The sequence below is a fragment of the Scyliorhinus canicula genome, chromosome 13 (assembly GCF_902713615.1).
Source record: "Scyliorhinus canicula chromosome 13, sScyCan1.1, whole genome shotgun sequence".
NCBI classification, from domain to species: domain Eukaryota; kingdom Metazoa; phylum Chordata; class Chondrichthyes; order Carcharhiniformes; family Scyliorhinidae; genus Scyliorhinus; species Scyliorhinus canicula.
Window position 1 is genome coordinate 129557164 of NC_052158.1, and position 9944 is coordinate 129567107.

Consider the following 9944-nt stretch of genomic DNA (forward strand, 5'->3'; position numbering starts at 1 on the left):
GCAGATAATTGGCGAAAGTTTCCCGAAAAATGACCAAGTGTCATTTTGAGCATAAAAATGGTTGCGCTTTGCGCCAGCACCAACAGCGCAATTCAGATCGTGATCTACCCCCACTTAGTGCAATTCGTGCTCCCCCACGTGAAACTCTGTTTCTTCGTCAGTGGTCAGTCGCTGGTGCGGAACAGCTTTTAATGTGGATATGCCATTGCACATCAGCTGTCAAATGATCCACGACAGAGGGTAGGTCCAGTTTCAGCAGCAAGTGAACCTCAATGACTGGGGATCTTCCTGCTGCTGCAGCCTTTTGCTATCACAGCGGTTGATATCACATGAGTATCTTCCGCCTGATCCGCTGTTGAGGACTTGTTTTGGTTTACGATTTGTCTGGCTCATCCGTCTAAACTGACCGTTATGGGTGTACCTTCCTGGAATTTAAGACTCTTGATGGCATTTCTTTCCGGATCAATGGATCATTCAAACCTCTCCACCACGGTGGTAATCCAAGGAAAGGAATCCAAGTGAAACATGCCATACCTGACTCGCCACGTGTCTGATTCGCCTGACTTGGGGCTCGGCTGAGTCCTGCAATCAAAGGGCCACTGTATTTAAACAGTTCCTCTGCACTCAATTCCAGGCAATCTTGGAGGATGGACGCAAGGAAAGCTGCACCACGATTTATGCAAGGTGACCTGAAGAGACTTTTGGACAAAGTGGAGGAGAGGTGGCTCACCATCTACGCACATGTTGGCAGGAGACCCACAAGTGACATTACCATCCCCCTGTGGGAGGCATAGCAGCTGCAGTCAGTGCCAGCAGCATGACCAGGAGGTCGGGGGACCAATGCCAGAAGATGAACGACCTCCAACGTGCTGCAAGGGTGAGTGACAAGCTGTCTCTCCCGGCCTCACCTGGGCAGTCACCCTCCTGGTGTCTGCCTCAGTCCACCTGATGCCACCTCGCAGCCACACAACACCCGACATCCCAGCATCTTCCTCCAAACCCCCGGAGCTCCTCATCACAATCCCTTAGAGTCTAGGCACAGTGCCCACAGGTGCCTGTTGCTAGGGACCTGACACTCCAGGTGTGCATCTCACAATGTCCTCTTTGTGTCCCCACAGGAGAAGATAGCCCAGAATAAAAAGGAGAGGGAGAAGTTGGGGGGGGGGGGGGGGGGGGGGGGAGATACCAGAGCTCAGTATCCTCATCCCTATAAAGAAAGGGCGATGGAGCTCGCAGGGGAGGTTGAGGAACGAACCATCACCAACAGTGAGGTTGGCCAACACCATAGTGAGGGTCTACTGAACCTCCATCGAGATGACCTGTGGGTTGTTAACTGCACATACCTTTGTCCTTCCCATTCACTGAAACCCTGTCCCTTGTCTTGCAGGATCATCATCTGATGAGGCTGGCCCATCCAAAGGCAGAGCCCTCCCTGCAGTGCTCGACAGCACCTTGCAGGAGATCTCCGAGGGGGACATCAAAGAAGCATCACAGCTATCACCTGCACCATCCACCAGCGCAGAGACAAGCACCTCGGTGAGCGGACTTAGCAAATAGGTTTCTGGGTCACTATCTGGTGAGCACAACACAGCTGCTGATGCACATCAAGTGGAGACAGGAATGCCCCAGGGATCGGGCAGTCAGAGGTCTGCTGGATCCCAGGACACAACTGTCCCACAGCCAGATGTTGAGCTTCTGGTTACGTCTTCCCAGAGCTACTGGAGATGCAAAAATGGAGCCTGGAAACCCAGGAGGGGTTGTCAGCGACATTCCAGCAAACGCAAAGCCGATTAGAAGTGTTCTAAAGCCTTCAGTCACAGATAATGCTGTAGGCATTGCGTGGCACCCAGGCTAACACTGCAAGGGTGCCAACTGCAATGGAGAGCCCGGGACAGGACGTCAGAGCCGTTGTGGTGGAATTCAAGGCATGGAGGAGTGTCTAAGGACTATGGCTGAGGACCACGAGAGCAGGGCCCAGTTACCGAGTGCCTTGGCTGAGAAGCTCCAGAACTTGGTGCAGACACAGAGCACCATCGCTAAAGATTTCAATACCATCATGCAGACAATGTCGGACCTCCGAGACTGACAGCATCAGGTGGCGCAGAAGCTTCTGGAGCTCACTCCAGCTGCCCCTCTGTTCCACGGATTAGCTCAGGGACCCACAAGCATCCCGAGGAAGCACTGGAGCTCATTCAAAAAGGAGACTTTGGCAGTCCCTAGCCCTACCTGATAAGGACTCATCTCAGTGGTCAGAACAAGGTGACACTACAGCGCCAGTGACACTGAAAGTCAGCCGGGTCCCTCCTGGTCCAGGCCTTCCAGAGGACGACTGCTAAGGGCATCTCAGGCCACAAGGAGTGAAAGGCAGCAGGCCACCTCCACATCTGATGTGCATCCTGGGATAACACCTAGGCATATATGTAGGCCATGGAAGATTAAGAAGTTTAGGTGCATAGAGGGCATAGGTGAAGTTAGACACCATTAGTGAGGGCATAGATAATGTTGCACTGTCGCGAATAGCTGTATTAAATAATACATACTGATCCTGAAAGCCTTTATGCCTGTCTTTGACCCCTTTCCCGCAGGGATGTTTCATCTCCCCATCTAAACTGAGGATCTCCCGCAGGCCGTCCAAGCATTCCCAACTGTTAGACCCCCATGAGACCCTCAGTACAGACATCCAGCAAAGACTGCCTCATCACTCAGTGAACCCTTAACGTTGCCCCAGCGTCCCCCCTTGGAGCTGTGGGACAAGGGAATGTGACCCTCACCCATACTCAGATATGAGCCCAGACGTCAGTGCACAGTCAGCAGACAAACCGGAGTAAGACATAATAGGGTTAGAAGGTACGATGACCAAATTTGCAGATGACATTAAAATAGATGGGACTGTAAGTTGCAATGTGGAAATAAGAAATTTCCAAATAGATAGGTTAGGTGAATGGGCCAAAATTTGGGAGATGGAATTTAACGAGAATAAGTGTGAGGTTATCCATTTTAGTCGGAAAAATGGAAAGGCAACTTATTATCTAAATGGACAGAAACTTCAAAGTGCTTTGGTGCAGAGGGATCTGAGTATCCTTATGCATGAATCTCAGAAAACTAATGTGTAGGTATAGTAGGTCAAAAGGAAGGCAAATAGCTAAAGGAATAGAGTATAAAAGTAGGGAGCTGTTGCTGCAACTGTACAAGGCATTGGTAAGACTAGAGTACTGCGCACAGTTTTGGTCCCCTTATTTGAGCAGGGTGTAGTTGCATTAGAGGCTGTTCAGAGGAGTATCACTGGATTGATCCCAGAGATGAGAGGTTTCTCTTTTGAAGAGAGATTGAGTGGTTTAGGGCTACACTCTCTTGGGTTTTGAAGAATGAGAGGAGATATAATTGAGGTATATCAGATGATAAAAGGTATTGCCAAAAGTAGACATAGAGAGATGTTTCCTCTTGTGGGACAACCGAGAACAAGAGGCCATAGTTTTAGGATAAGGGGTACAGATTTAAAACAGAGATGAGGAGAAATTACTTCTCTCAAAGAGTCATGATTCTGTGGAATTCACTACCCAGAGTGCAGTGGATGCTGGGACTTTGTGTAAATTTAAGGAGGAGATAGACAGATTTTTAATTAGTAATGGTTTGAAGGGTTATGGAGAATAGGCAGGAAAGAAGTTGAGGCCGAGAGGAGATCAGCCATGATCATATTGAATGGCGGAGCAGACTCGAGGGGCTGAATTGCCTAATCCTGCCCCTAGTTCTTATGTTCTTATAAGCAGAACCTGAGGCGCATCATAACTTTCCTCACATCGAATCATCATTACCCTCCAGCCCTGACTTGCAACTCACTTACTCGGCCAACCTAGGCCTATCACCCTGGTGATATGTCAATGAGACCTTTGGAGGGGTGAGAGTGTTGGGGGAAGGAAGGTTTGGTGGGGGAGAAGGTTTTGGGATGGGTAGGCTTTGTGGGGGGGAGGAGTCGGTATGAAGGTTTTGTTGGGGGGGCTGTTATGAAGCTGCCTGCCACCAATCCTCCTATGAGTGAACCTGGAGGCTATAAGGGCATCCCTGGTCCTCCTGGCCTGGTGCATCCTGGATGTCTCCTGTCCTCCTTACTCTGTGTAGTCAGATCTTTTTACCACTCCTTCCTGGTTCTCCTCCTCATCAGAGGAAGCGGCACATTCCTCCTCCTCCAGTATGTTGCCCCACTGCTGCACCAGGTTGTGGAGGACACAACAGACAACGACAATGCAGGGCACTCTCTGGAAGCTAGGCTGAAGCGCACCGTCGGACTGGTCAAGAAGTGGAAACTTCAGCAGTCTTATTCCCCGTTCAATTCCTGACAGGTTGGCACTGCGAGCCTCATTATAACAGGATTCTGCCTCAGTCCCAGGCCTCCGCGCTTGCTTCATTAACCATGACCTCAACGGGTAGTCCTTGTCCCTCACGAGTAATCCTGGCAGCCTGGGATGGTCATCGAAGACCCCAGCGATCTGTGAATACCTCAGTATGAAACTCATGCATACTCCCAGCGAAGCGTGCACACACGTGCATGATGTCCATCCGGTGATTGCAGACTAGTTGGACATTCAGGAAATGGAGCTCCTTACAATTGATGTAGGGCACTCCCTGATGCCATAGTGCTCTTGAGTCCACATGTGTCCCATCTATGGACGTGAGGCATCCCAGCGATGGTGAGAAATCCTGCAGCCCGGGTATCTTGGTTGGCCTGGTTGAGGTCAAAATGGATGAAAGGCCTGGGCATACAGAGCATCCGCAAACTCTCGGATGCACTTGTGGGCTGACGATTGAGCTATCACGCAGAGGTCATCAGACGACCCCTGGAATGTGGCCAGCCGTGTTTTAGCGACCTCCTAGTCCTCTGGCACAGGTTCCTCCTTGGGTTGGGCTTCTCAGAGTCAACGTTGTCTGTCAGCCTCCAGTGCTCTTATTAGAATTATCGCCAACTCCACTGGCTCCATACCAAGGCAAATCGGTAATCTGGGAGGAATGGGAGAAAGAGAGAGCCAGTCAGTTGGGCGATCCACACTGCAACACTCACTCCCTCCCAACACCCCTTGTCCACCTGGTTCGTGAAGTTGACTATCCCACTCCATATCCAGTGACCAATGCTTCCTCAATTCTCTACTGTACCACCCATGGTCACTGCCCTCACCCCTTCCGAGACGCCTATGGGCTCATATCTGGTTGCTCCCTCCCTTAATATCAGCAGCAATGGGGTTTATCATGTGTTGGGCAAAAAAACACCCATGTGAATCTTAAGGGCTGTTGGATCCCCCAGGACATTTGGGTGGTCATAGCTGCGAAGATCAACACTATCCCTCCTGATGCCCTGCATCCAACCTTCATCCCTTGACACTTAAGGCTTTAATTCCTCACCTTAACTAAAAGTGTGGGCTGCTGATGTTGCTGAGGGTGAAATGATGATGGCCATTTAGGATTGGAAGACCAAGACTCTCAGGACTGTTGGAGGGTACAACTATTCTCTGAGGCAGGGAAAGGCTACACAAATAGGAGCCGATCATACTCAGACTTAGTCGCCCAGTTTTCTAATTGCTGGTCATGCCTTAACATATAACACTCCTGGGCAGTCACTGCATTATCTCTGAGTGATTGTGCAGTGGCACCACAACACACCACCCCCCCCCCCCCCCCCCCACCCCCCCGCCTTCTCTCTCGGGGTCACATCCAGCCTCCAGTCAGCCCTTTAAGCCGGCAACCTTTAATCTCATCACTCCCTTCCTCCAACTTCATGAGACCTGCTGTCCCAGTTGGCCCAGATCCTCATTGGCTACTGCTATCTGTGACATTCTCACTTCATTGGCACACATGCTGAAGATTCATTACTGGCAATAAAAGGATTTTCAGATAAAAAGCTTTGCTGTATAATCTCTGAGGGCAGTCAGAGCTAGGGAAGCAAAAACCTTTCTAAAATCTCTGAGGGCAGTCAGAAGCTGTATAACAAAGAGCCTTTCACTCTGGGCTGTGAACTGCTTTAGAACATACAGACTGCAGATTCAGGGCTGTGAACTGAATTTAAAGCAGGCACCCAGCAGGCTTACTGACAACACAGACCAACTGCGATTCCCATCTCAGGAGGGACTCCCAACCTACCCCGTTCACCCCCAGACTAACCCCATCCCAAACCCTTGAACTACCTTTCCCCCTCCACAGCTCCAGAGGTAACTTTCCCCTTGTGCACCATGGTACACAGTGGAGAGCGGTACTAACCTCCTTCCTCCATTTCAGAGTCCATGGGCGCCTAGTCCATGTCTTTCTAAACAGTAGTAATTGGCACCGGCGTGACATCGAAGGCAAATGGAATTTTGTCCTTCATTGCTAGAGGGATAGAGTTTAAGACTAGGGAGGTTATGTTGCAATTGTATAAGGTGTTAGTGCGGCCACACCTGGAGTATTGTGTTCAGTTTTGGTCTCCTTACTTGAGAAAGGACGTACTGGCACTGGAGGGTGTGCAGAGGAGATTCACTAGGTTAATCCCAGAGCTGAAGGGGTTGGATTATGAGGAGAGGTTGAGTAGACTGGGACTGTACTCGTTGGAATTTAGAAGGATGAGGGGGGATCTTATAGAAACATTTAAAATTATGAAGGGAATAGATAGGATAGATGCGGGCAGGTTGTTTCCACTGGCGGGTGACAGCAGAACTAGGGGGCATAGCCTCAAAATAAGGGGAAGTAGATTTAGGACTGAGTTTAGGAGGAACTTCTTCACCCAAAGGGTTGTGAATCTATGGAATTCCTTGCCCAGTGAAGCAGTTGAGGCTCCTTCATTACATGTTTTTAAGGTAAAGATAGATAGTTTTTTGAAGAATAAAGGGATTAAGGGTTATGGTGTTCGGGCCGGAAAGTGGAGCTGAGTCCACAAAAGATCAGCCATGATCTAATTGAATGGCGGAGCAGGCTCGAGGGGCCAGATGGCCTACTCCTGCTCCTAGTTCTTATGTTCTTATGTTCTTATAACGCTGGTGGGCGGGAAGATTCAGCAAGGCCGGAACTTCTGACTTTAATCTCACTAACGATATTAAAATGGATTTAAATGCATTCAAATTGCCATCGGGGAGGGCCTGGGAAGAACGCATTCCAAAATCTCGTTGCCATAAATCCCGTTTTTGGCCTCTTGCAAGATTTTGCAACAAATACAGGTCTTACGCCTGTGGCTAACAGACCTACAAAATCACGCCCAATGTGTTTTTGCGAGGAAATAAATATTGGACAGGACACTGGGGATAACTCTCGCTCTCTTTTGAAAATAGTGTCATGGAATATCTTACATCTATCCCAGCAGGCAAATGGGGCCAAGGTTTAGTATTTTATCTGAAAGACAGCATTTCCAACAGTGTAGTACTCCTTCGTACCGCACTGGAGCACTTGAATTTCGTGCTCAGGCCCCCAATTGGGACTTGAGCCTTGTGACTGAGAGGTGAGAACGCTCAACTGGAGCACTAGAATACAAAATGTGGTTTTACATATTATAGTCATATTACAGCAATGTAAAACCCTGTCTAGACAACAAGTGAACAGTTCTGGACATCACATCTTAGGGAGGATATATTGAATTTGGAGGGAGTGCAGCGTTATCAGAATGATACCGGGACTCCAAGAGTTAAATTACGAGGAGATATTCGTCAGACCAACTGGAGTGAAAATATCAAGTACTTCTTCAAAACATAAAGAGGGGTAGATGTTTGGAACTTCATTCTGAAAATGATAATTGATGCTAAATCAATTGTTAATTTTGAATCTGAGATTAATAAATTTTGTTAGCCTAAAGCATTAAGAGTTGTGGGGCTAGATGTTATTGGGAGCGTGGGAGGTGTTGGGGGGGCTACTGCTCACCTCCCTGTCTCCACCCCTCTCCCCCCTCGACTAAAACATCAGTCGGAAACCGATCAATGAAAAAAAAGCCTGCCAAGCAGCAATGATGCACTCCAGGCAGCAATGACAGCACTGGGCGGAGATCCTGCCTTCACACAGTACCAAAGCTCAGTATTGGGTGTTGGGAAGGGGTCAGGCTTCTTATTGAGGGGGCTGGTTGGTGAGGGAATGTGGGGGTCTGGGTTCACAGTGCAGGAGGGGAGCAAGGAAGGAGGGGTAGTATCTTCAGGGGATGCCCCTAATGTGGGAAGGACACACACCCCCCTTCCCAAGTGAGCAGCGGTATGTTGGAGTCAATTGGCTGTAAACAAGCTCAAATGACCCTCAATTATTTATTTACATCTATCGAGCCGGCTGTTGAGCCACCCCTCATTTCTTACGTGCATATCCGCCCTGTGGAAAATACCTCTGGTGAGGGTCTGTAATATCCAGCCCATGGAATTACGTTGCCTTTGAACGGTGGAATGTGTACTGGGGTTTAATGTTCCTATCCACGGCGTGGCTAGGCAGGCTAGATTCTGATATAGTTTTAAACAGCAGACAATGCAAATTTGCTTTGTTGCCTGCATTACATTAAATAGGCCTTACATTAAATTTACACCTCGCGATCCTCACCCCCATTCCTGGAGTTATCAAATTTAGTCCCCGCTATACACTGATTGGGAGGTCTTATGGCGCAGTGGATGGCATTCCTCCCTCTGAGTCAGAAGCTCCAAGTTTGAGTCCCATCCCAGGACTTAAAGATCAAGGATGGTGTGTTCATAACTTGGCCAAACAGGCTGAGTGTGTTAACCTGCAAACCTTTCCAAACACACCAAAGGCTGGAGGTAAGAGCGGGAGAGTATCCTCGTCAGCCATGTTTGAGTTTGAATGGCGCCCATCAAGCTGTAAGCCTTTGGCAACAGACTAGCGACCTGTTCCAGGAATTACTAGCTGTGGAAATAGATAAAAGACTGCCTTAATGCACCACGAGATGTGGGAAGAGAATTGGAATGGAATATACTGATTGAGGAGATCAGAAGCAGGTGACTTACATCAAGAATTGGGCCTCTTTGTGCCATTCTATTGATTGGAAGCCAATTTAATATGGTTTTGTAAACTCATTATGTTCAGGAATTTTGATATTAAGCATTGCTTCAATGTTGGCACAGAGATTGTTGTGTGTCGGCTTGAAAGCTGCAAAGTATATGCAGTGTTTTGTCACCAAGACAGACCAGCATTCAGCTGTGTCTGTTGTTTCCTTCTCTTCCCTTTGCCAAACGAATCAAATCACCCCAGGCCCTGTTATCTGAGAACTGATTTCATGTTTAGTTATTTCCCAGCAGGCGATTCCATTCATCCAGCAGTGGTTGATTCGTGAAAACCTTGAACAAAAGACGTAGATGTGGAAATTTAACCCTTCTACAGTTTACCTTTCAATTCCCCGATTTCCCCACGCCCTCTCTGCTGCCATCTTTTCCGTGAGACCCACCTCTTGTTCCCTTGACACCGTTCCTTCTTGGCCACCCAACTGCCCTTGTTGGCCCTCATGCTAGCTAACATTGTAAAAAAGGTCCCTCTCATTAAGCACTGCCCCTCATTCTTTCAACATTCATTAAACCTATCCTTGACCCCTTGTTGGTCGTTCTGGGTGAGTGTGCTTAACACTCAATTTGGCTCTGTTTCTTTTCTAAGCTCTGGAGTTGCCAGGTGTCGTTGAGACACCGCCACAAGCTTCAAGGTGAAGTTCAAAGCAATAAAACCATACACCAATTAGTAAGTCCAAACAACTGAGTTTATTATAATACAATTGTAATAACTACCCATGCACACGCTAAAAGGATTAAACTTACTCCTACCGCTAAATAAACTAATACTTATCTCGAAGGAACTGCTGGGTCAGGGAACAAGGCCTCTTGCTCTGCTCTGGTCTGCAGACTTCAGGTTAGTATGAGTAAAAAGGGGTCAGGAGTGCCTATCTCTGGTAGCGATCATTGTGAGGCACTTACTTGTTGGCGACTGCTGTCCGAAGGCTGGATCAGGAGACAGGAGACTGAACC